Genomic DNA, 25178 nt, shown 5'->3' on the forward strand with positions numbered 1-25178 from the left:
GTGGCACTGACCTCATCCAGCCTGAATTCGCAGAGTATGATGACGAAATCTTGTTCTTATTCCCTGACACCGAGCCCTGAAAATGAGACAATCAATCAAGAACTTTCTTTTTCGTCCTTATTCACTTTTATTCCTGTGTGCTTTGTGTCTCTCTTTCTTTGTTTTGCACAGTTAATTAAATTCAAACTTTAATCACCTAATCCCAAAAACAAGACCATCATCAGAACTGTCTTCACTTGTTTGCTTATTGCTTTGAAGGTGCCGCAGTCTACATTCCTCAGGTTCACAAGTTCCGAAGAACATGCTCCTCTATCCTCCTCCTCCAGACTGCGATTTCCCTCCAAGCAGAGTGCTGGATTACGCCCAATGAAGAAAGACTCAGCACTTGTGGGGGTGTTGTACTTCTTTGCGGGTGAGTTGACGGATTTGGGCCCATTGCTGTGAAGCTCTAATAATGGACAAAAGTGTTTTGGACCAAATATGAGGTGGAAATTTCTTGCCGTTTTTGCTGACTTGCTTGCCTTTGAGGTGCTCTTTGGCGGGGTTCCGGGGGTTTGTGGGTAATTTTTGGTGTCTGTCGAAGCACTGCTGCGACAGTCTAATCTTGATTGCATTTGCTTTTCAGGAAATCCGTGGTGGAAAACAGGAGTTATGATGATTGATGATGATGACCTAGCTGAACAGCGCCGCATTTGGACCGAAGGCCGAGAGATATTGTAAGTATGAGATTTAGCTTTTTCGCTGTTTGGGGGTGTTGTCGGGTGGTTTTTTGCGGGTGGGTTGGCGCCGGCGGGTCTTGCCTGGGGCATTCCTGGGAAGGTCTAATACCGGATAGAAGTGTTTTGGACAAAATCCATAAGGAACAGCCTTTTTTTTGCTATTTCTTCTGACATCTTGCTCAATGTAGCGTTTTGGGGGGCTTCCTGCTGTTCGTGGGTGGGTTGCGGCCGGGGTCTCTGTCGAAGCACTGCTGCGACAGTCTAATCTTGATTGCATTTGCTTTTCAGGAAATCCGTGGTGGAAAACAGGAGTTATGATGATTGATGATGATGACCTAGCTGAACAGCGCCGCATTTGGACAGAAGGCCGAGAGATATTGTAAGTATGAGATTTAGCTTTTTCGCTGTTTGGGGGTGTTGTCGGGTGGTTTTTTGCGGGTGGGTTGGCGGGTCTTGCCTGGGGCATTCCTGGGAAGGTCTAATACCGGATAGAAGTGTTTTGGACAAAATCCATAAGGAACAGCCTTTTTTTCAAGGTCAAATTTTGTTCTAAAACACAGTAGTACACCTACCTTGAGGGGAAAGATCCGCTATAATATTTTGGCCATACTTATTGATCCTTAAAAAGGTGACTCAGACAGAGCACGCAATTTCAAAAATATTGTACTGTCTATTAGGGAAATCAAAGTGTGACTTTTTGCACCACACAGCGTACATACCTTTTATTTATTTATCAGTGGTATTGTAATAGCACTTCCTGTTTTCCGTTCAATAATTACAGGCCGGGTTTCAGTCAACATCCGCCAGGCAGGCAGTGGACAGGGTGTCTTCTGTCAGTGGTCACCACATTGATGGACGAAGCGTCAGCTGGAATGGAGGAGTGCCGCCAATAAGAGGAATTGTTTGCTGCATGCTTATTACTTACCAAATTCAACAGGACAACTCCAACAACATACGCAATACAGATACAGTATCCATTGTTGTCTTTTATTCTATGAGTGTGACTGCATGTGCTTACCTTTAGTTTGTAACCAAAGATTGTCTGTATCTTCAATTATTGTTTGTCCATGCTCTGCTTTTTTTTTCTTCTCTCAACAAAACCTACCCAAAAAGAAACCCCCATTCCCATCCATTTTACAAACCCTAACCCTCTTCCCCCGGGCTGTGTTGTTTTGCTTGATGTCTGACTAAAATGACATCAATAATTCCACACACTTGCTGGGGAGGATAAGGTCATAGCAGCAACAGGCTGGTGAAGGAATACGAGGATATCTTCTAGACTTACTCAGCTTCAGTACTATATCTTCTAGTAGTAGTAGCCAATGTCAAATAAATTCAACGCAAGTACTAGTTATACTTGCAAGCAAATACTTTACCATTAGTTAGGCTACATTATGGCACTGTTCTAGTGTACTGTCACCTGCTATTTTCTCGATCGTCCCGTAACCGTTGTAATGCTACAGTAAGGAGGACAAACAAGGTTTCGTTTTCTTTTTTTCCATAGGCATGCAACTGCCACTGTGTCACACCACTAGTACCACCGCAATGAGGAAATGTCACCCGCCCAGGATTGACAACGTTAATCCCCATTTCACCTGGAGCCAGCCCTGGGCCTAGCCCTAATTTCTAACACAAATTACAGGTAAGATAAGCGTTTGGTGGGATGTAGTATAATGGAGTATTATTTCGGAGTAGACAAGAGATTGACGGTTGTACTACTAAAGTCCTACGACTGTTCAGGAAAACAAAGTTACTGTTACACCCCCGCCCCCCACCCACCAGACTGAAAAGCAGTAAAAAACAGGTATGGTCAGATAAAGTTGAAAAATATATTTATTTAGCCCTAACAAAATAATCTCCCTCACCCACCCTAACCCCAACGATTGTCTCTGAAACGTCCCAAAACGATCCCAACTCCCAAATCCCACCCCCCAAAAGTCTATAAAAAAAGGGCAAGGGACACTCCACTACTGGAGGGTGCTGGTGCTGGTGCATGATGCGACATGGGCATCATACTCCTTGCGGAGGGTGGCAAGCTCGGAGCGGAGGCCCTTAACCAAGTTCTTATACCTCAGGACCTCCTGCTCCAGGTTGGACATGCGGACTCGTAGGCGGCGTTGGCGGTCCTTGCAGCTCCTGTGGGGGGCAGCTGGTATTTCGGTTGCTTGGCGGTGGCGGTCGTCTTTCTTAGCCCGGCTCGGTCCCGCTGGCTTAGTCACGGAGGAGGATGCAGTGGTCACAGTCGAGGATGTCGTTGTTGCACCCCCGCTCGACTGCGTTTCCTCCTCCTCCTCCAGGGCCACCAGCCGCCGGTATTCGGCGACTGTGGCCTCCAGCCTCCGTTGCCGGGCCAATCTAGCCTGCTCCCTCCTTGTTGTTGATTTGGAAGGAGCAACTATATGAAGAAAGAAAGACATAGTCTGTAACCAATGCTCCTTATTAATAACACAAAGTGATTGAGCCGAAAGTTGGGTCACAGAGTACAAGTAGCAAATTGAAAGCACAGTACATAACTATTGAGGACAGTATCTATGTAACCTCCCACTTCTGCATCCTTGCTCTAACAGTAGTGGTAGTTTAATGAACTAATTCTACGACCACTATGGACTTCCATTACAGTCGACTATGACAGTACACCAGTCTTATTCTTCTTCTTCTCTCTTGTTTAGGGAAATGGGTACGTTATCTTATGCAAGCCGGCAGAATGACATGGACAGCACAGTGAACTTGCACCCGAGAAAAAAAGTTGCACACCATGATGAGTGAGACAGACTTGCGTTACTGTACCGGTCCAGTACATGCAGGTGGTGAAGCTATTACTTTTCTATTACGGGTGGCACTGAGAATACTCTGTTACAAGGGCTACTGCTTAATTAATTTACCTTTCACCCTACAGTGCAAATGAGTACTAGAAAAGGAAAATGAAGAAGCTAACTAATTTGATTATCTATCACTTCACATGGGACGTATTTAATGACAGATGAGATGACTTTAGGTGCTTTGCTTAATATTGAGTGAACAGTGATACACCCACACATGAATGACGTACTACAAGTAAACTAAAGTTATTAAGAGAGGTACGGAGTGTCCACCGTAATAACCAGATATATGCTGTGAATGCAAACGCAATACAAAGTACTGCTACTATTCATGGTAGTATTGGACACATTTACAATTTCTTTTCCTTGCCTTCCCTGCACTGGAACGGACGTGCGGGTGCGGTGGTACATGCTCTTCAAGGTAACACTTACTTCACCTGGCGACCATCTACTCTCTCTAGATACACATGTGCTATCTAAGAGTCAGAGAATACCATGCTCCAGGCATCCATTCAGTCAAAGTATACGCACACATACAGTTTCTGTTTCACCCACCCAGGCTGCTGTCCTTCCACCCATCCTTGCTTCATCATTGACCCAGCCATGCACCATACCATATTCTTTCCTTCCCAGCCACCTCGGGGGCCAAGCAAACACATATCGTTCTTCTTTGCCAGCCATCATACAAGTTCGCGTCCCACTTACTTACACCCTTCTTTCGCTTTTCGTTCATCCCATCCATCACGTTCGTCTAAGAACTTATTGGGATTCTTCTCACCAAAAACTTCACAGCTAAGTCGAAGTACATTTCGAGGAGGCTACTACCTGGTTGATTTGTAATTGTAATACACCCGTGCAGAAAGCACACTATGCAGTCTTCAATCTCAATAAGTAAGGAATATATAGCTTACCTGTTTCCGCCACCACCGTTTGATCCCCCACAGGAACGTCCGCCGGCTCTTGTACCGCCTCCTCCCCAGAGGCCTCCGAGTCCTGGTCCAACACAGCCACCTCCGCGCTGGCCCCGTCACCAGATGTTACACCTACAAAGTACATTTAAGAATGTTAGAATACACCACTCACTACTATATAATATTTGGTCTAGGAGAAATGTTAAAAAAACAGAATACAATGTAATAATTTGTGACTGTCTACTCCATAGTAAAAATGTCCCATTTTCCAGGGAAGGCTGTTGTCTTGCTGCACTTTTATGCACAACTGATGAATGCTTGCTTTTGATTTTTAACACGCACCACTTTTTCTCCTAACAGACAGAAGCTTGACTCCTGAGTCCTAAGAACACGACCAGGATCAAGTTCAAACCAGGTGAGAGCTCGGCTCGACCACAAGAAATGTGTCCAATTAATCGTCAGCACTAACCACTTTTCCGTTTTCAGTTAAATAGTTTTATGACAAAGTAGATTTTAATAAATGTGTTTACTTTTAATAAAGCTTTTAAACTTAAATAGACTCTGTGGTTTTTGTTCCTCTAGACTAGAGTGGATGAGCTAAAGGTTTTGGAATTTTTGCAAGCATGAGTGCCTCTGACACTTCTTGACTGTGCTGTGACTCCGTACTACTCTCTTGTCCTGCGTACGATAATCTAGAGATCATTGGGGATCTATAATCGGTGACTTCGGGAGCTGAATGACTCTGCCACACTATCTAGTCAGTAAGGAGACAGTGCATAGAGGTATTGCTGAATATAATGGGAGTCCAATGGAATTGCCAAATGTCCAATCTTAGTTAGCTACACAGACAGACTAATAAGAATAGTCTAGTAATACCACAGGGAGTCATATTCGAGGCAGGATAAGAATTTATATCCAGTCTACAAGAAGATCAAAGACGATTTAGAAAAAATCGAATGAGGAACGCTAGGAAAAAATAGGTACTGTTTATTAAAATGTAAACTTACTGGGGCCAGCAAAGGAGCCCTCGCCTGCCCGATCCTGGCCTGCATCCTCAGCACCCTCCTCCTGTGTCCTCTTGCCCTTGGGGGGAGCTGATGTACAACATGAAAGAAAGAAAAAACAGAAAACATGGATGAGATTTTTCAACCAAATCAAACATTTCAAAAGAACAATAACAACATATTTTGGAAAAATAGGAAATAGATAGACAACTATTCCACGGGATCTATCTCATGTGGTATACTACGTTATTCGTATTGCCTGATTTGCGGAACGTTGACTTAGAAAGTTCCTATGTAACTCAATAAACAGACTACTAAAGAGGTTTGCCTAGGCCTGGCACTGCAGGCAGCAGTGCGCAACACGTGACAGATAAAGTCCATCCTGCTTGCAGATCAGTGAATACTCAAACTATCAATCCACCCACCACCACCGCCACTATTTCTTCTTATAGCCATGTGTCTAAAGGAAGGACTGGACTTCAGTCTGTTGGGGCTGATAGAAGTCCCTTGCGGAAGTTGCGGCTCATTTTCCTCCATTGTTGCGTGCCTTTTCTGACGCAGCGGCAGAACAAAAGACTCGCCATGGTGTTGGTGCGGCGTATATATTAAAAAAAAACACATATGGGCATATGGGCGATGCATCACGTTGTAAAGCCCTGCGCCATCAGGGGGCGTTCCGGCGCAAGGGAGGGCGTACCTGCGCAGGAACGAATCCTAAAAGTGGCTGAGGGAAATCTACAAGATGTCAATCAGTCACTTTTAGGACAATGATGCATGACTCAAACCCTGCGCGCTTGAAGCCGACGTACGGCTTGATGCAGCATTGGGGAGATAGGGTACCCCAGAGCATTGCTGGAGCTGCGCCATCGTTGGCACGCAACTCCAGCAATGCGCTGCCTTTACGGCACAGATGCGTAAGGCTTCTGTGACGTTTTGGGCCAATGGGTGGTGGTGGCATGGCACACAATTACTGCCGCATCCCTGCTACTTTGCAGGGATGCGCCGGTAATTGAAAATATGACCCTTACTGTCTAGCATTACGCAGTTCTTTTCTTTACACTACACTCATACATAATTTCTCAGGCCAACGAAATGCTTCTGAACACAACATACAAAACAAAGAAGCATAGTAGCAAGCAAGGCTACTGAGAAGGAGAGCAGTGCACCTGAAATGCATAGAAGATTTTGAAATATAATTTACCTCAATGTAATCGGCAGCATTATTGCTCTTGGTAAAGAACAAAGATTTGCAAATAACAGAGCAGGATAAAACAGAGTAGTAAATGTACTACTACTACTACTCACCAAGCCCGGGGACCTCTACGCCGAGCGCGTCCAGCAAGTCCCGCTCCCGGTCCATGACATCGGTCCAGCGGTGGGTGGCCTGGTTATATGTGCGCCGGACCCCAGAGATCTTGTACATGGCCCGGCACACCTTCTCCCACCGCTTGCGACGCTCCCGGATGCCATAGCCGGTCGCGATCTTGCCGCCTCCCAGGATCGTCTTGGGGAGGCGGCGCTGGACATGGAAGATCAGTGCCGCCACTTCCTCCGCGCTGAAGATCTCCCTCGGGACCACTTGCTCCCCCCTTAAACGCCCGCACGGGAGCCGGGCACGGGGTGCGGGACCCTTCCCCTTCTCAGGGTGCTTCCCGGCTCCCTTTACCATGGTCTGGGCAGAAATAGAGTTAAATGATAAACAAGAAATAGAATAGTGAAGAAGAAAAGAAAAGAGTAGTTTAAAAGTAACTAAAAGCTGCAGAAAACACAAAAATATAGAGCTAGAAAAATAGAGGGATAGATAATAAGTAAAATTAGATCAAAAAAACTTCAAACAAGCAAAGGATGGCAGAGATTGAGAGAGGATAGAGAAAGCATGCCCAGAACCATAGCAATGAATGAGAAACAAGATGGCCGCGCCCGTTCACGACCGCGTGGGTAAGTTTGCGCGAGATTTTCCTTGCGAGTACGCGCGAAATTGTACTAGCGAGCAGCACACTTTGCGAGATTACACATAGCGGGCGGAAACGGAATTACGTCACGCCAACAAGATGGCCGCGCCCGTGTACGACCGATAGGGTAACTTGGCAAACGTATAGCTAGAAGCGCCTCGCGAACACGCGCAAGATCACGCGAACATACACGTCGCAAAAAAAACAATTTTGTATTCGCACGTATTCGCGGCTTCCGAAATCGATCTCGCACGGATTCGCGCCCCAAAAAACGCGCGAAATTGCAGAAAAAAACGATTTTAGCTAAACTGAAAGCAACGAGCAGGTGCAAAAGTTCAAACTTAACATTAGTAACATTCAAGGTAGTGCTTCCTGATGGGCCCCTCCAAAGTTTGCAACTATTCTATGACCCTGCTATGACCCAAACAGCAGGCTCATAGAATAGCTACAAGTAGACCATAAAGGTCCTGTGAAAAAAAAATTTCACTGCAACAAAAAGCAAATTACAGATAAGGAAGGAAGCAGGTGCCAGCCAGACTGGAACTTTCTAAATAACTGACACATTAATGAAACACAAATTAATTGATGGCAGTTGAAGAAGGGCAGGTGTGCTTGCTTTTTTCAACCACCATAATCTACAGTGATAAATAAACCTAATGGGTGGCAGTGAGGATGTACCAGAGGGTGGCATGGGTGTCCCAGAGGGTGGCAGTGGTGAAACAGAGGGTGCTGTGAACCTGTGATGATAAACCAGACGTTGAAACAACATAGTCGCGGCCGTTGCGAGCCGAAAAGTAAGTTCACAATTGCGAACTTGTCCCAAAATCGGCGCGAACGCGCGCCAACACAAAAAACGGGAAAATCCGCAAATCCGCTAGAGTTCGCGGATCTTCGCGGATTGCAAATCCGTAAATCCGCAAGTTCGCGTACGCGAGATCCGCTAGATCCGCCCATGCTTAGGCGTTAGCCCCTCCTCTATTTGAATATGATTTCCTTTGGGTTTGTTGCTTGTGGAGTAGTAATGTGGAAAAGTATCCTGCTATTTACATTACAAATTCTGAGATTATTAACTGCTAATCTCTTTCTAAGGTTTACCTCTTTTCCTATTGTAAATCAAATACTCAGATATTAACCTTTAACTTTCTTTCTTTAAGCTGGAAAATATTTACGCAGACGTATACAGAAAGGTAAGTATAAGTCTTGAATTCTATTTATTCGCCAATCAATGTTTATTCAAGAATCGGATTAGAACTAAACTTTTGTTTTTTCTTTTAACAGGATAGAGCAGATACTGGCCTTACTAGAATGTAAGTTTAATTTCTATTTACACTTTTTGTATTAGCAACAAAATGCAAGCCTAAAGCTAAACATTTATCTAAACATTTCCTTTTACTTGAACTAAAATATAAGTCTAACTGAAACACTATCTCTTTCTCCTATTTGCCCTCTAGGTACTTGCATGACTGGATACTGCAGGAAGCACTGAAGTGAGGAGTTATGTGGAGAGCAGGGGAACGACCAAAAGTGACCTCTGACAGGAGTTTAGCACTGCTGTGAACTGACGCGTAGATAACTAGCCTACCGACGGTAAGAAATACAAAGATATCACCTTGCTACTCTCACAAACTACTCGAACGCAGACAGGAATCAACTCATTCTTCCAACGGTCTTGGTGAAGTGCGTGGCAATCAGAGCCAGCGCGAGCCTCAGCTGTGCTCTAGAGTAGTCTCACGCAGATCGCCAGAAAGGCTGCAGCGCTGACCAAGCGCTGCACCACCATTTTAAGTAGGTACTTTTTGACTAAAGCGGACCAGCCCCCGAGTCCTGAAGACAGGGGAAAAACTGTGTCCCCAACAGATTGTCCCTTAAGAGACTTGACTTTCCTGACAGTACCCCTCCGCAAGGGGGTTTCCCCAAGCCTTGCTTTGTGAGGAATTTGATTATGAAAGGTTTTAACCAGTCTAGGAGCATGTATATTAGAAGAAGGTTCCCACGATCTCTCCTCAGGCCCATAACCCTTTCAATCAACTAAATAGTACAGTGTTTTGTTTCTCCATTTAGAATCCAGGATTCTTTTAACTTCAAATTCTTCTCCACGTATAGTTTGAATTGGTTTTGGAATGATTCAAGGCCTAAGATGAGGTGAAGAACCTTTCATCAAGGAAACGTGAAAGACAGGATGGACTCGTAAATGAGTAGGGAGTTTCAACCTATAAGTCACTGGATTTCTTTTCTTTTCAACCTCAAATGGACCTATGAAACGAGGCTGAAACTTCCTGTTCCCATTTAATCTCAAATTTCTGGTACTGAGCCAAACCTTGCTACCAATTGAATAATTTTCTTCTTTTCTTCTTCTTTTATCGGCATAACTCTTGTAGAGTTCTTTGGACTTTTCTAATTTCTCTTTAGCTACTTCTTGGGTCTCTTTTAAAGATTGTACAAACTCTTTGGCTGCTGGAACTGAAATCTCACTAGAGTTTATCATTAGATTTGGATGTCAGCCATAATTTAGATAGAATGGTGGGTGACCAGTAGAACTGTTTTGGGAATTATTATGTGCAAAATTGCTGCCCAAAGAAGGTCTGACCAATCTCCCTCTTGATCTAGTAAATACAACCAAAGGTATTGTTCTAGCTCTTTATTTGCCCTTTCTGTCTGTCCATCTGTCTCGGGGTGATAACTGGTGGAAAATCTGTTTTCAATGTGCAACCCCGTGGTGAAAGCCTTCCAAAAATGGGACAAAAATTGAGTACTACGATCTGAGACTAGGACCTTAGGAATTCCATGCAATCTCACCATATGACAAACAAACTGTTGGCCAATTCGCTAGCGCTAGGACTGTCTTTCAAAGGGACAAAATAAGCCATCTTGGTCAATGCCTCTACAAATACCAGAACTACACTATAGCCTTTACTAACTGGTAGATCTACTATTAGATCCATGGTCACCGTGTGCCACCGGTAGGGAGGTGTAGGTATAGGTTGTAACAACCCTTGAGGTGATTGTCGTGTCGGTTTTCCTTGAGCACAGATTCCACACCCTAGCACATATTCTTTGATATGTTTTGTCATCTTAGGCAACCAGAAATGTCTTTTGATTAATTCTTCTGTCTTATGCATTCCTTTGTGACCTGCTATGGGGTGATCATGGCAATCATGTAGAACTTGTTTTTGTAGTTCTAAAGTGGGTACGAACAAGGCTCCATTATGATATGGCAATCCTTTTCGGTTTTCTCGAGATGGATCCATCAGAATCCATTGTTGAAGGTCCTCTTGCGAGAAGCACCCTCGTATTTTCTCATCCAGACCTTCGCTCAACACTGCACCCACTTTTTTTGACTCTGGAATAATCTTCTGGTTGTCAATCACCAACTTTTGATTCTCTGTATCCAATCTGGACAAAGCGTCTGCCTTGCCATTCTTACTTCCTGGACGATAAGTGATCACAAAGTTTTATTCCGCAAAATATAGAGACCATCTGAGTTGACGCGGAGTCAAGGTTCATGCAGATTTCAAGAATTGTAAATTCGAATGATCTGTAAACACTGTAACAATATGTTGCGCTCCAATCAGATAATGTCTCCACTCCTTGAAGGCATCTTTTATTGCCAAAAGTTATTTTTCCGTGATGGTGTAATTGATTCCTGCAGGAAGAAGCTTGCGAGAGTGATAGGCTACTGGATGTAGTTGTCCAGTTTCCTTGTGCCTCTGGGAAAGAATTCCACCAATGGCTTGATCCAAAGCATCCACTTCCACATAGAACGGTTCTGTGGGATCCGAATGAAGGAGGATAGGTGTGTGGTGGTGAGCCTCAGCAAGGCCTCCCAGTGCCAGGGATTCGCCCTTCTCTGCACAGAGTCCTCAGACCAATAGGAAGAAGTTGTCTCAGGAACTGGAATAGAAAATACAAGATTTATTAAACATCATGAGGTGGAACTACATTCACACAACACCCTTCGGTAATGTATGAAGTAGCACACTGAATGGAAGGAGCTTGGTCCTTTGATACCCACACAGGGGCTCAAATGAAGGTCGTACAAGTACAAAATGCTGGTTTTAGGTACATATAAGGTTATACAAAAAATGCACAGTCAACAAGTGGGAGGAGCTAACAGTTGCTAATTCTGGTAAACACATCCTGACAGTTACAGACTGGGGACAGCTGCAAGGACAGCTGCAAGTTCAACTGAGCACGTACGAAGCAGAAAAGGCTAAATATATCTCGTCTCTAGGCAGATTTCAAGAGCAGTTAACAGGAAGGTAGGACAGAGCACATGGCGAGCACATGATAGCACATGGCAAACAAAATGGCTGACAGAAATACAAAATGGATTCCACAAAACGGACAAGAAAGTCTCTCAATACAGGATGGCTTCTGATAATGCTAACCTACTCGCTGCTAAATTACAACAGGTGCTGAGATGAAACTCTCTTTTAAGGACTGAAAAGTCGCTTCTGCTTCTTTTGACCAGGAAAATGAAACACCTTTCCTTAACAAGTGAGTTATTGGAATTACTCTCTGGGAAAAACCTTGAATAAACCTTCTGTAGAAATTTGCAAATCCAAGAAATCGTTGGATCTCTTTCACAGTAGTAGGACATGGCCAATCCAATACTGCATTAATCTTCTTGGTATCCATGGTAATTCCTTCAGGGGACAGGATGAAGCCTAAGATGTCCACAGAGCGGACATGGAATGCACATTTTTCTAGCTTGACATAGAGACTGTTTTCTCGTAACATTTCCAAGATTCCTTTGACGTGCTCTAGATGTTCTTTTTCAGATGCTGAGTAAATCAAAATGTCATCTATATATACAATAGCACACTTGTCTATATAGGAACTCAACACGTCATTTATAAAATACTGGAAGGCTGCCAGTGCATTACATAGGCCGTAGGGCATCACCTGATATTCATACAGGCTAAACTTAGTGCGGAATGCAGTCTTCCATTCATCGCCTTCTCTAATTCGAATTAGATGATAAGCTCCCTGAAGTTCGACTTGTTGTAGATCTGAGCCCCTTTAATCTGATCCCGGAGCACAGAAATCAAAGGTAATGGATACCTGTTTTTGACCGTGATCTTGTTCAGGGCGCCATAGTCAATGCAAGTTCAAAGATCGCCTTCTTCTTTCTTAGGGACAAAAAATAACGGCGAACAGACCGGTGACTGGGACGGTCGGATGAAACCATTTCTCAAATAAGTCTGTATATATTCTTTTAAATGAGCGTCCTCTTTCTCAGTCAAGGCGTAGATTCTACTGCATAGAAGGTTTGCGCCTGGTTCCAGCTCAATCTTACAATCATACGGTCTATGAGGAGGCAATTTCTCTGCATTTGTTTCACTGAACACATCTTCATAACTCCGATACATTTCTGGGATTTCTTCAGGTCGAATTACACACACCGTTGCTCCATTTTCACACAGACTGGCAGCTAAATTGGACTCCTTCACTTGTCCTTTATCGTGAAAACAGGATTCTAAACAGTATTCAGAATTCAGCTCAATCGATCTCTTCTCCCAGTCAATTTGAGGATTGTGCTCTGTTAGCCAAGGGAGTCCTAGAATCAATTGAAATTGAGGCGCATCAATTAAATTAAATTGTAGGAAGAAGTAGTGCTCAGTACTGGCATTTGTTCAGTTTTATATTGACTCAGCCTTACAGAGTAGAGTCAAAACCCTTTGGTGTTCCCCTATTATGAAAAGGCATTTGTGAAGGAAAGACCTTTCCTTGAAAATACTTTTCCATTAAAAGGTAAAAAAATTCGTTTTTTATATTTCCAGATTTCCTAACTCTAAGGTATAGACAGTGAAAAATAGAGATATGTGAAAATATATTTTTATCATCCCTTTTCTTTTCATGGAAAATAATCTTCCATGAAAGTATTTCAGTCCCCATATACACTTTCAAAATCGGGGATTTTTATAGTGCACTCTCACGCTTAGCACATCCAGAACACCTGTTTTGTTTAGGTGTAAGTATATTAGGGCTGAAACACAGGGGTCAGGGGGGCAGTAATGAAGAGTATTTGAATATTCCCAAAGTTCTCACTTTGTGGGCGTTCATGAGATTTGTAAGTGCCACTTCCCTGACGCTCTTCTTGGAATGCGCACTTAGATGTTGCTTACAACTGTCAAATGTATGATTGCATGGTGGAAAGTCTGTAGTTGTAATGGACATTTCTTCTCCTAAAATTCTCCTTTTTAAATTAGTTAAATTCCACAAACCAAAGTTTTGTGAACGCAGGTCACCGACTGCTCATACCTACCTTACATCAACTCACTCAGAAATATTTTTCTTTGGTGTATGGTACATTAATTTACATAGCGTGCGTGTGGAAGCCATATGCAGACTACCAATTGTTATATGAGTAAGTATGGGCGAAATGCGCAAATTTTGCGTGTTCGCGGGGCTTTTTGCGAAGTTACCCATGCGGTCGTACATGGGCGCGGCCATCTTGTTCGCGTTGCGTATTTCCATTTCCGGTCGCTATTTGCATGCTCGCGTTGTGCGCGGGGCGCGATTACGTGTTCGCGTGCGTTTTTGCGTGCTCGCGGGGGAAATATCGCGCGAACTTACCCACACGGTCCTCGATGGGCGCGGCCATCTTGTTTTTCATTCATTGCTATGGTTCTGGGCATGCTTTTTCAATCCTCCCCTAATCTTTCCAATCCTTTGTTTCTTTGAACTTTTTTTAATCTTTTTTACTCATTATCTATCCCTCTCTTTTTCTACATCTATATTTTGTGTTTTTTTCTACTTTCAGCTACTTTTAAAGCTACTTTTTTAACTCTTTTCTTTTCTTTACTTTTTCCCTATTCTTTCCTATTTTTTTTCCCAGCTGTCCAGGACCATGGCAAAGGGAGCCGGGAAGAGCAAGGAGAAGGGTCCCGCACCCCGTACCCGGCTCCCTTGCGGGCGATTGAGGGGGGAGGATGTAGTGGCCAGGGAGATTTTCACCACGGTGGAGGTGGCCACTCTTATATTTTTTGTTCTGCGCCACCTCCCTAAGACCGTGGCAGCAGGGGGCAGGCCCGGTCAGGGTATGGCCTCCGGGAGCGTCGCCAGCGGTGGGATAAGGTGTGCCGGGCCATGAGTAAGGAGTCGGGGGTCCGGCGCACCTATGACCAAGCGACGCACCGGTGGGCAGACGTCCTCGACCGAGAGTAGGACCTGCTCGACCTGCTAGGCGGGGAGATCCCTGGCTTTGGTGAGTAGCTATTTAATAACTACTTTGTTTTCTTCTGCTTTGTGTTATATTGCTAATATATGTTTTTCCCAAAGAGCAAGAATGCTGCCTATTTGATTACATTGCAGGTAAAATAATGTTTAAATAGCGTCTGTGATTGCAGGTGCTCACCTCCTCAGTGGCGTTGCTGCTATGCTTACTTGTTTGCAACTTTGTGCTCATTTGGCCTGAATATGTATGGGTGTAGTACTTTACAGAACTGCGTAATGCTAGAGAGACTAGAGACTCAAGTCTAGTCCTTCCTTTGTACTCCTGCTGCCACTAAGAAGAAGAGATAGTGATGGATTGATAGGTTGAGTATATTATGACTTGTTATTAGTAGTAGGACATTTTTTAGTGGTCTGCAATCATGATGACGGACTGTGTCTGTCACGTCGCGTGCTGCTGAGTGCTGGCAGTCGTAGTCGAACCTTTTTGTTGTTGGTTTAGTTAGTGATTTACATAACTTTCCAAGTAGGCGGTCTGCGAATCCAGCAATACTGTACTAGTATCCTCCTAGTTGACCAGATCAGATAGGTCAATACATGTACTGCAATTGTTGCTAATTTGTTTCCCCAAGATAATTTTAGATTGGGGTCAAAGAAATCAAATATTTCAAAAAAACAATCATCCATGTTTGTGTTTATTTCATGATCATCAGCACCTCCCAGGGGCAAGAAGACAGCAACACCCCAGACTCCGGCGGAACAGAGTGGGCAGGGACGGTCCTCTGCAGGCTCTTCTGCTGGCCCCAGTAAGTTGTTCTGTTGTTAATATAATTATACTTCCCTAACTTTTACAGCTCCTATTCATTCCAAACTGTTTCCTAATACTATTTTTTACAAAATAGTCTTTGATCTTCTTGTAGACTGTTCCTACATTCTTATCCTACCTCTCTACCATCACTCTCTGTGCTACTACTATTTACTGTTATTATGAGTCGGTCTGTGTAGGTAGCTAAGCTTGCCCAGTCGGCAAACGGTGTTAAACAAAACTCTGATCCAGCAATAGCTCTAGAGGCACTCAGTGCAGTCCTCTGGGTTGCCCTTGCTGTCTATTCCAGTCTTCTTAATGTTAGTGCTTTGACAATTTCCAACAACAAAATGTCAATGTCCACCAAGAATAAGCTTAGTACTTGGCTTTTTGATTTGATGGTAGCACATACCATACCGCTAGTGTTTCAGGGACTATTCTGCACATACAGAAGTATGGACAAGAGAAATAGGACATTGTTGATAATAGGTGCAGTTCGACTTTCCACATACCTCAGTCAGAAGTAATTGTGCGGGACTCAGGAGCCCTCACCTTGGTGGAACTTCAAGTCCTCCTGGTGGTGATGAGGAGTAGTTGGTTCTGTCTGTAATTATTAAAATGTTGCACGTTAAAGAGCAAGCATTCATCACTTGTGCCAAAAAGAGTTGCATGTTATGGCTAAGCATATAAGTTAACACCCTCCCCAAAACCATGACTTCTTTTCAGTCCCAATAATTAAAAAATGTTTAACATTTTCTCTACCATTACGAGACGAAATAGGGGGTGGTGTATGGCATCTAAAAATATGACTTGTATTTTCTAGGCGTCACAACATCGGATGCGGCACTTCCCACCACCAGTGCCGGGGCCAGCAGTGCGGAGCGGTCCACTCCAGGGGCGGATGCGACGGCGCCACAAGTGCCACCAGGAGGAGCTGAGGGGGATGGCTCAGCAGCAGCGGACGGTGGTAAGTTATTATTATACTCCTTATTGACATTTTAGAGTAGGCTCGCAAAGGAGTGTATGATGTACTGTACAGTAGACAGTACACTACTACAAGTACACTGTACTGTTAAGAACAGTTACTGATTAAGAACTACATTTTAGCCAATCACGGAGAAGACAGTCACCCTTGACTTAGCAATAGCATTAGCGGCGGTAGTTCTCGAGTAAGCAATGGCTCCGTCTATTTGACTTCAAATCAGTTGGGAAACTTTTATCGTGAAGTCAAGTCTTATCAGATGAACTTGAGGGATTTGATGAATGAAAAGGGAAGAACTTAGTGTCAATGGAAGGACGAGCGAGTCGTAACATTTATGACTGTAAAGAATGATACTTGTTTTTGAATGCAGGCAGAGGTGGCTGATAGGAAGGAATCAGATGCAAGGCTGCTTGAAGCAAGGATGGTTGGAGGAGAAAGAAAAAATGACTGCCTGTGTGGGTGAATCAGAAAATTCATGTGTGGTGTGCATTGCAATATATCATTTGGGTGAAACTCAAATGCAAGTCAAGACGGTGGTTTACCAAATAAAATGAAAAGGGTGTTATTTGGTTGTTGAGAAAAAGTAAAGTTGTTACAGTTGAGACATTAAGAAGAATGATAGACGTTTACTTTGGAAGCCTGGATGGTATCTTCTTCCTCATACATAGCAGAGGTGTATGTAGAGCAGACGCTCAGTGCATGAAGAGTGTTACTTTGTTCGAACAGCATGTCCATGCCAGAGTAGCAAAGCAGAGGAAATCCAAATACTACAAGTTGTGATTGTTCAGAAACTCTCCCTTGCCTAAAGTAACAGTACAGTAGTTTACTTTGCAAGCACAGCATATTATGTGTATGTATTATATAGTTGACAATTATATCAAGTCAAGTCCCTTCCTCCTGCAATTATGGTTACCACACTCACTCCCTATGTTCATAATTTTCTTTCTGCTGTGGTAATCATGGGTGGACTATTGCTGTTGTTCACTCAATCTATCACAACAAAGCACCTAAAGTCATCTATTATATAAGCAAAGAGATCATGTGATTGGCTGGATACATGATCAGAAATGAATAATCTTCATTTTCCTTTTGTAGTACTGAAGGCCCAGGGGGGGGCAGTGTGAAATATAAATTACATTGAGCAGTAGCCCTTGATGTAACCGAGTATGGCCAGTGCCACTACTATACAAAAGTAAGAGCTTCCCTATCCCCACCTGCATGTACTGCTTAAAGTAATGCATGCAAGTCTGCGTCATCATGGCTTGTGTCTCTTTTTCTTGGGTGCAAGCTGACTGAGCTGGCATTATGCTGGCTACCACAAGTTCACGTACAAGTAATTTCTTTTGCAAAACTAGAGAAAAAAAGAAGAATACTGGTGTACTCTCTGACTCTCTAACTATGTATTGAGTCCATAGTGCTGCCTGGTAGTAGAATTCCTGAAACTCCCACTGTGACAGACCTACAAAGACGGTGGAAAGATACATGCCAAAGTGTTATACTGTGCTTGCAAATTGCTAGTGTTACTGTGAGACAACTTTCTGTTGAATTATTTTGTGTTATTGTTAAAGAGTATTGGTTACATTATTTTTCTTTCTTTCTTCATATAGATGCTCCAAAAAAGCTCTCCAGACAGGAGATGCCTGTCCGGGCCAGGGCCCGGAAACTGGAGGTCATTTGTGTGGAATATCGCCGGCTGTGGGCTCGGGAACAGGAGGAGGGGGCATCAACAACCTCCTCCAGTGCCCCCGTGTCCACCAGCCAGCAGCCTCCAGCACGGCGCCGTGCTCGGACAGCCTCCCGCCTCCACTCAGCTGCAACAACACCAGTAGCTGGCCCCCCCAGAGCCTTGATGGCATGCCTGCGCCGCCTATGCCTCACAGTGGACTACCTGGAGCGCAAGGTGGACAATCTTGAGCAACAGCTCCGGGACCTCAGCAAGGAGTGGCGGGACTGCCTGTCCAGACACTGCCGGAAGTGACTGTGTCCCTTGCCCCTTTTTTAAAGACTGTTGGGGGGGTGGGAATCGGGAGTTGGGGATTATTTGGGACTTTTCAGAGGACTATTTGAAATGGACAATTGTTTGGGTTAGGGAGGGGTGGGACTAGTTTATTTTTGTTTGGGTAAATATATAATTATTTATTTTACATACTTCAACATAGTGTACGCGTTGATGTTATTTTGTGGGGTGGCGGGCGGGGTTACGGCACGTTTGGTTTCCTCAAACTTATCAGAATGAATTATCTAAAACGTCCAAAAATGTTCAAAAGTGCCTCTAACAGAGTTAGTGAATTCAATTGGCCTACTAGTACTTTACTAGTACTACTGTCAGTCTCTCCTCCGAGTCCTAGTCCATTATTCTACCTCCCCAAAATGCTTATCTTACCTGTGATTGGTGTTTGAGATTAGAGCTAGGCACAGCACTGGCTGCATGGCAAATGGCGATTACGCCACCCCGGACCGAAATTCCGTTGTTGTGGTGTTAGTAGGAGTGTCACCACACTAGCAGTAGCAGCATATGAAAAACAAAGTAAAAAAATGAGACATGTAGGAGGATGATGTTGACGATGGATCCAATCGATGATGGGCATGAAATTCAGAATTTATTTTAAAATACTAGTTGTTTTTTTAACCAGAATTACAATATCCTATGATTTATCTATGATTTATCTAGCTGCCTTAAAATTGATTTGAGGAGGTTGCTTGCACCTTATCCTCTCCAGCAAGTGTGTGGAATTATTGTTGTAATTTACTCACACCTCAATGAAAACCACACAGCCCGGGGAAAGAGGGTTAGGGTTTGAAACTTGGATGGAAATGGGGTTTGTAGGGAAAGTTTTGTGGAGAGAGGAAAAAAAAAGCACAGCATGGACAAACAACAAATGAAGATAAACAATTCTTTGGATACGAAGCTATCCATAAATCTTTTAACGGACATTAAGGAAGTGCATGCACTACTGCATGCATGAAGTTGTTTGCTAAATGGATAGGTTACTGAAAAGTAAGTAGTACTTTCTACAATGTACTAACTATGAAGAAACAATGTGACAGTACAGGGCTGCAGTAATTACGCAATTTCACTTGCCTATCTGCCCTCAGAGAGAAGAACCACTTAGTACATTAAATTAGTTTAAAAAAATAGCAAAGAAAAATGTATACAATGGCTGGAGGGATGAATTGAAGCAGAGAGCAAACAAATGCACAGAGTCACACTCATAGAAGTTTACAGCAATAACATTACTTAAAAGATAAGTAGAAATGAAGATGGATACTGTAACTGTATGTCGTTGTAGTTGTCCTGTTGAATTTGGGAAGTTGCATGCATCCAGCCATTCCTCTTTTTCACGGTACTCCTCCATTCCATCTGACGCTCCGTCGATCAATGTTGGGGACCAGAAGACACCTTGTCCACTGCCTGCCTGGCGGATGCTGAATTGCGGCTAGCTAATGGTAAGCCTGAGTTCATCCTTTTTCCCATTGCACAGGGTAAAAGCCGGCCTGTAATTGTTGATGGAAAACAGGAAGTGATATTAAAACACCACGGAGAAAGAAATATAAGGTACGCTGTGTAGTGCAAAATAACACTTTCAGTTTCAGAGACGACAGTATTACAATACATACAAGCATCATTTCGAAAGTGCGTACTCTGAGTCTCCTTTTCAAGGAAAAATAAGTGTGGGCGAAATTTGCGGATCTTTCCCCTCAAGCTAGGTGTAAAGTGTAAACTGCCATTTTAGAACAAAATTAGACCTTCCCAGCAGTGCTCCCAGACCGCTCAACCCACTCCCAAAAATCTAGAAGACCCCCAAGTAGTCCCCCAAAAACATGCGGTACTGCAACCTGGCTGAGGCCTACTTGAAAATCGTGCTAAAACGCACTCTGAAAGTAGGCCAAAAACACCCCTTTTCCACCATGGATTTTCTTCAAACCACTTGCAATCTAAATGAGACCTTCACAGCAGTGCTCCCAGACCCCTGAACCCACCCCTAAACATCTAGAAACCCCCCAAGCAGCCCACCAAAAACATGCAATACTACTAGGCCTAACTTTCAACCGTGCCAAAACGCTCTCTGCAACTAGGCCCAAACCCCCCTTTTCCACCATGGATTTTCTTCAAACCACTTGCAATCAACATTATACCTTCCCAGCAGTGCTCCCAGACCCCTTAATCCACCCCCAGAAATGGAGAACACCCCCAAACAGCCCCCCAAAAACACGCAGGAGTGCTATCCTTAGCGAGGCCTACCTTTAAATCGTGCCAAACTCGCTCTGCAGCTAGGCCCAAACCCCCCTTTTCCACCATGAATTTTCTTCAAACCACTTGCAATCAAAATTAGACCTTCCCAGCAGTGTTCCCAGACCCATCGACCCACCCCCAGAAATGGAGAACACCCCCAAACAGCCCCCCAAACACATGCAGGAGTGACAAAAAAACCTTTTTCACCATGGATTTTCTCCAAACCACTTGCATTCAATATTAGACCTTCCCAGCAGTGCTCCCAGACCCCTCGAACCAGCGCCAAAAATTTAGAACCCCCCAAGCAGGCCATCACAGAAATGCAACACTTAGAATCTCCAGAGGCCTAAGTTTAAATTGCTCCAAACGCACTCTGCAGCTAGGCCCAAAACCCCCTTTTCCACCATGGATTTTCTTCAAACTACTTGCAATCAAAATCAGACCTTCCCAGCAGTGCTCCCAAACCCCCCAACCCACCCCAAACATCTAGAACCCCCCCAAGCAGCCCCCCAAAAACATGCAATACTGCTAGGCCTCAGTTTAAATTATGCCAAAACGCTGTCTGCAACTAGGTACAAACCACCCTTTTCCACCATGGATTTTCTTCAAACCACTTGCAATCAAAATTAGACCTTCCCAGCAGTGCCCCAGACCCCTCAACCCACCCCCAAACATCTAGAACCCCCCCCCAAGCAGCCCCCCAAAAACATGTAATACTGCTAGGCCTCAGTTTAAATTGTGCCAAAACGCTGTCTGCAACTAGGCCCAAACCCCCCTTTTCCACCATGGATTTTCTTCAAACCACTTGCAATCAAAATTAGACCTTCCCAGCAGTGCTCCCAGACCCCTTAACCCACCCCCAAACATCTAGAACCCCCCCAAGCAGCCCCTCAAAAACATGCAATACTGCTGTCCCTAAAACATGGGAAATCGCAAATCGTGCCTTGACAAAAAAGTGCTGTTTTCAGCACTTCCACTACTCCGATCCTCTTACCAAGACACTTGTTCCAGTGATTCCCAAGAATCTCAGCAAGGCAGAACAAAATCGATCCACTGTAAGGTGTACAACTAGTTCACCCAAACACACGCGCCCGCAAAACACCAAAAAAGGCCACAATTCGGCCAATTCTGAAAAAACGCCAAACCCCCCTAAAACCTTGCCAACATCATTATGAACGAGCCTGCATCAGGCCCTGAGCCCTAGACTCCGGGAACCCTAACAAATTATTAATTAAACCCAAAAACCCTAGTAAATCGCACTGAACCCCAAACCCTAGATATGCTTTGTCTGTCTGTGTCAAAGAGCCTAGGTATGCTACACCAGGTTGCTTCACTCAGTGGTGCCTGCCTTGACCGTCTCAAAAATCCGTTCCGCTCGAGAAATTTACTGTTTTTCGTCAGCAAATTCACAATCAGAGAATCTCGCGAAATTGCCGAAAATTCGCAAACTCTTGAGCGTAACAGATTTTTGGCCCATGCTTGCGGCAGGGCCATGCAGACGGTCAAGGCAGGCACCACTGAGTGAAGCAACCTGATGTAGCATACCTAGGCTCTTTGACAAATACAGACAAAGCATATCTAATTGTATGCAGCAAGCCACATAGCCCCAATTTTACATGAACTGCTGTACTCTGTAATCTGCCTGGCATAACAACACTACACTGCCTCGACCACTCCATACCACGACTAGACAGACATTTAGTTCTGCTGTAGTAGTTGTTGTAGACTGGTTTACCTGTTTGACACTCACGAATTGGCCATAGTTCTTCCCTAAACCGACGCTGATGATCCGTCCATCCCAGTGAGTGACTGTAAAGAAAATAGATATAATATTTAATCAATCATCATGGTATATTGGCAAACAGTAAGTCCAAGGACATTTTGCATGATGGAAAATGCAACGTAGTGGCCCCTGCAGTTGAAGTACAATTAAACAAGGTAAAAAAAAAGCAGAGTAGACTTGAGTTATATTTAGTGTGTAAAAGATTAAATAATAACAGAAGACATATGATTCATTTCATGCACAACAAACAAACAGCAATTGCTTTCATCAGAGCCAGACAGCCATTGATGTCCACTGCATGCCATCTTCTTCTCATTATTCATTACCTGTTCCACTTTTTGTCCGTATCTTCTTCTGAACGTGCGGGACCACAGGGCAGCCTCTCCTGTCAATTTCAGAAGTAACAGTCAGCAATCAGCAAGCATGTAGTCAGTAATTCCAGTCCCACTTGAGGGGACTCGTCTACGAGTACGAAGACAAAGTTTCTTTATTCTGCGTAATCCAGCCATCTGCCTTGAGGGAAATAGATAGGGGGAGTCTGGAGGAGGAGGATAGAGGAGCATGATTGAGTTGTGAACTTGTGAACCTCAGGAATGCAGACTGCGGCACCTTAAAATCAATAAGGGAAGAAGATGAAGACAGTGCTGCTGATGGACTTGTGATTAGGTGATTAGAGTTTTGTTGTGGTAAAAGTTGCAAAACAAAGAAAGACACACAGGAATAAAAGTGAATAAGGACGAAAAAAAAGGAAGTCTTTTTCAGGCATCGGTGTCAGGGAAGTAGAGCTCGTCCTCAAACTCTATGAATTGAGATGGGAGTAGTTCAGCTAACAGAGAAGAACTTCCGTCACCTAAGTCGGTGTCCTCTTCTTCCTGTGTGCATTCACGTATTTTGTAATCTGGTGGTATGAAGTGCTGATTCATCTTGATCAGTGTTAACCTCTCCACATTTTTGGGTGAGAGTTGGGTCCTTTTTGAAGTAACAATGTCATGAGCAGCACTGAAAACACATTCAGAAGACACGCTTGCGAGTGGGCAAGACAAATAATTTAGAGCCAGGTTGGTGATCAGTCGCCAATGAGGCCTTTTCCGATACCAATACAGCAATGGGTTCTGATTAACAAAGACCTCTGTTGGGTCATCCAGACAGGCCTGCACCATTGACTCAAGGTTCTCCAGGGTTGCTCCACTTTGCGTACCATCTGTGGCCTTTGCATCACTGGAACGAGCAAACCCTTGATGAGTTAGCCAATCCGCTTCCGACAATATTATGGCTGGGCCTGGTGCAGGTGAGGATGATGATACGGTTGCTTGTGTCGTTAACAGCTGTGAGGGAAAGGGACTCCCTTCGGCCACAGATTCAGAAGTGGAACTTGACGCCGGATGGCCTGCTGATTCAGTTGTACTTCTGCCGGCTCCATCAATTTACTGCCGCTCTTTTTCGAACCGAGTGGCTGACATAGCTAGCCAATGTTTGTACTTTGAAACATTTGCTTCATCAAAAGGAATTAATGCTTTGCTGGCCACTGCCTTTTTGTACCGTGGATCCAGAATAGTGGCACAAATATAATGTTGTTCTGTATGTATGTTTTTAAGCCTTTCATTGTCAACTAGGTGGCTTAATAACCTCTCCACCAACTGATATGTGTCTTGCTTTTCAGCATCATCTCGGAACGTTGAAGACACTGCCTTCAGTTGGTGCTCTAGCATGCGCAACAATGGGATAGCTTTGCCCAAAGAACAGTCCTCCCTGCTGACTTCACGCGTGAAGACCTCAAAAGGACGAAGCACGTCTGTCAGGCTTGCAACTAGCTTCCATTTCTCCAACTCTAGCCTCATGTCTTTCATAGTAGAACCCATTTTATAGACATACTCATTTATTACCCCCACTGCTCAGACAGACGCTCAAGCATGTAAAAGGTGGAGTTCCAACGTGACCATACCTGACCCCGTCGGAGACGGTCGCTCCCCTCCCGCCCTGCCGACTGGTATCGTAGCGCTTTGCTGAGCATGCCTTGAACCAATTGACTTAGCGCTTTGTTTTCCAAGCAGCGCTTCGGGGCCTGAATTATTTTGTGATTACATTCTGCCAAACAGCGTTTGAGTGCCTGAATTATTCTGACACTAATTAAATATAGCGCTTTGTTGCATAGCAGCGCTTTGGTGCCTGAAGTTAGTTTGTCATTTCCTGTAATTGTGATAACGCTCCGCTGCCAGCATTGTTTGTGATATCGCTAGTTACTCAGTGCTAGTTGCCCGCTGCCATGTTGTTGTTGGGTAGCCCAGCCCGTCCCCCACCACGCTCCCGCCTCCCAGCTGACCCCCCTCCCACTGGAAGTGAAGAGCTGACCCAACCGATCCTTCGCTGTGACCATACCTGACCCCGTCGGAGACGGTCGCTCCCCTCCCGCCCTGCCGACTGGTATCGTAGCGCTTTGCTGAGCGTGCCTTGAACCAATTGACTTAGCGCTTTGTTTTCCAAGCAGCGCTTCGGGGCCTGAATTATTTTGTGATTACATTCTGCCAAACAGCGTTTGAGTGCCTGAATTATTCTGACACTAATTAAATATAGCGCTTTGTTGCATAGCAGCGCTTTGGTGCCTGAAGTTAGTTTGTCATTTCCTGTAATTGTGATAACGCTCCGCTGCCAGCATTTTTTGTGATAGCGCTAGTTACTCAGTGCTAGTTGCCCGCTGCCATTTTGTTGTTGGGTAGCCCAGCCCGTCCCCCCACCACGCTCCCGCCTCCCAGCTGACCCCCCCTCGCCCCTCCCCTTCCACCATCCATTTATGAC

This window comes from Lissotriton helveticus, chromosome 7 (genome assembly GCF_964261635.1).
Source record: "Lissotriton helveticus chromosome 7, aLisHel1.1, whole genome shotgun sequence".
Taxonomy (NCBI): Eukaryota; Metazoa; Chordata; class Amphibia; order Caudata; family Salamandridae; genus Lissotriton; species Lissotriton helveticus.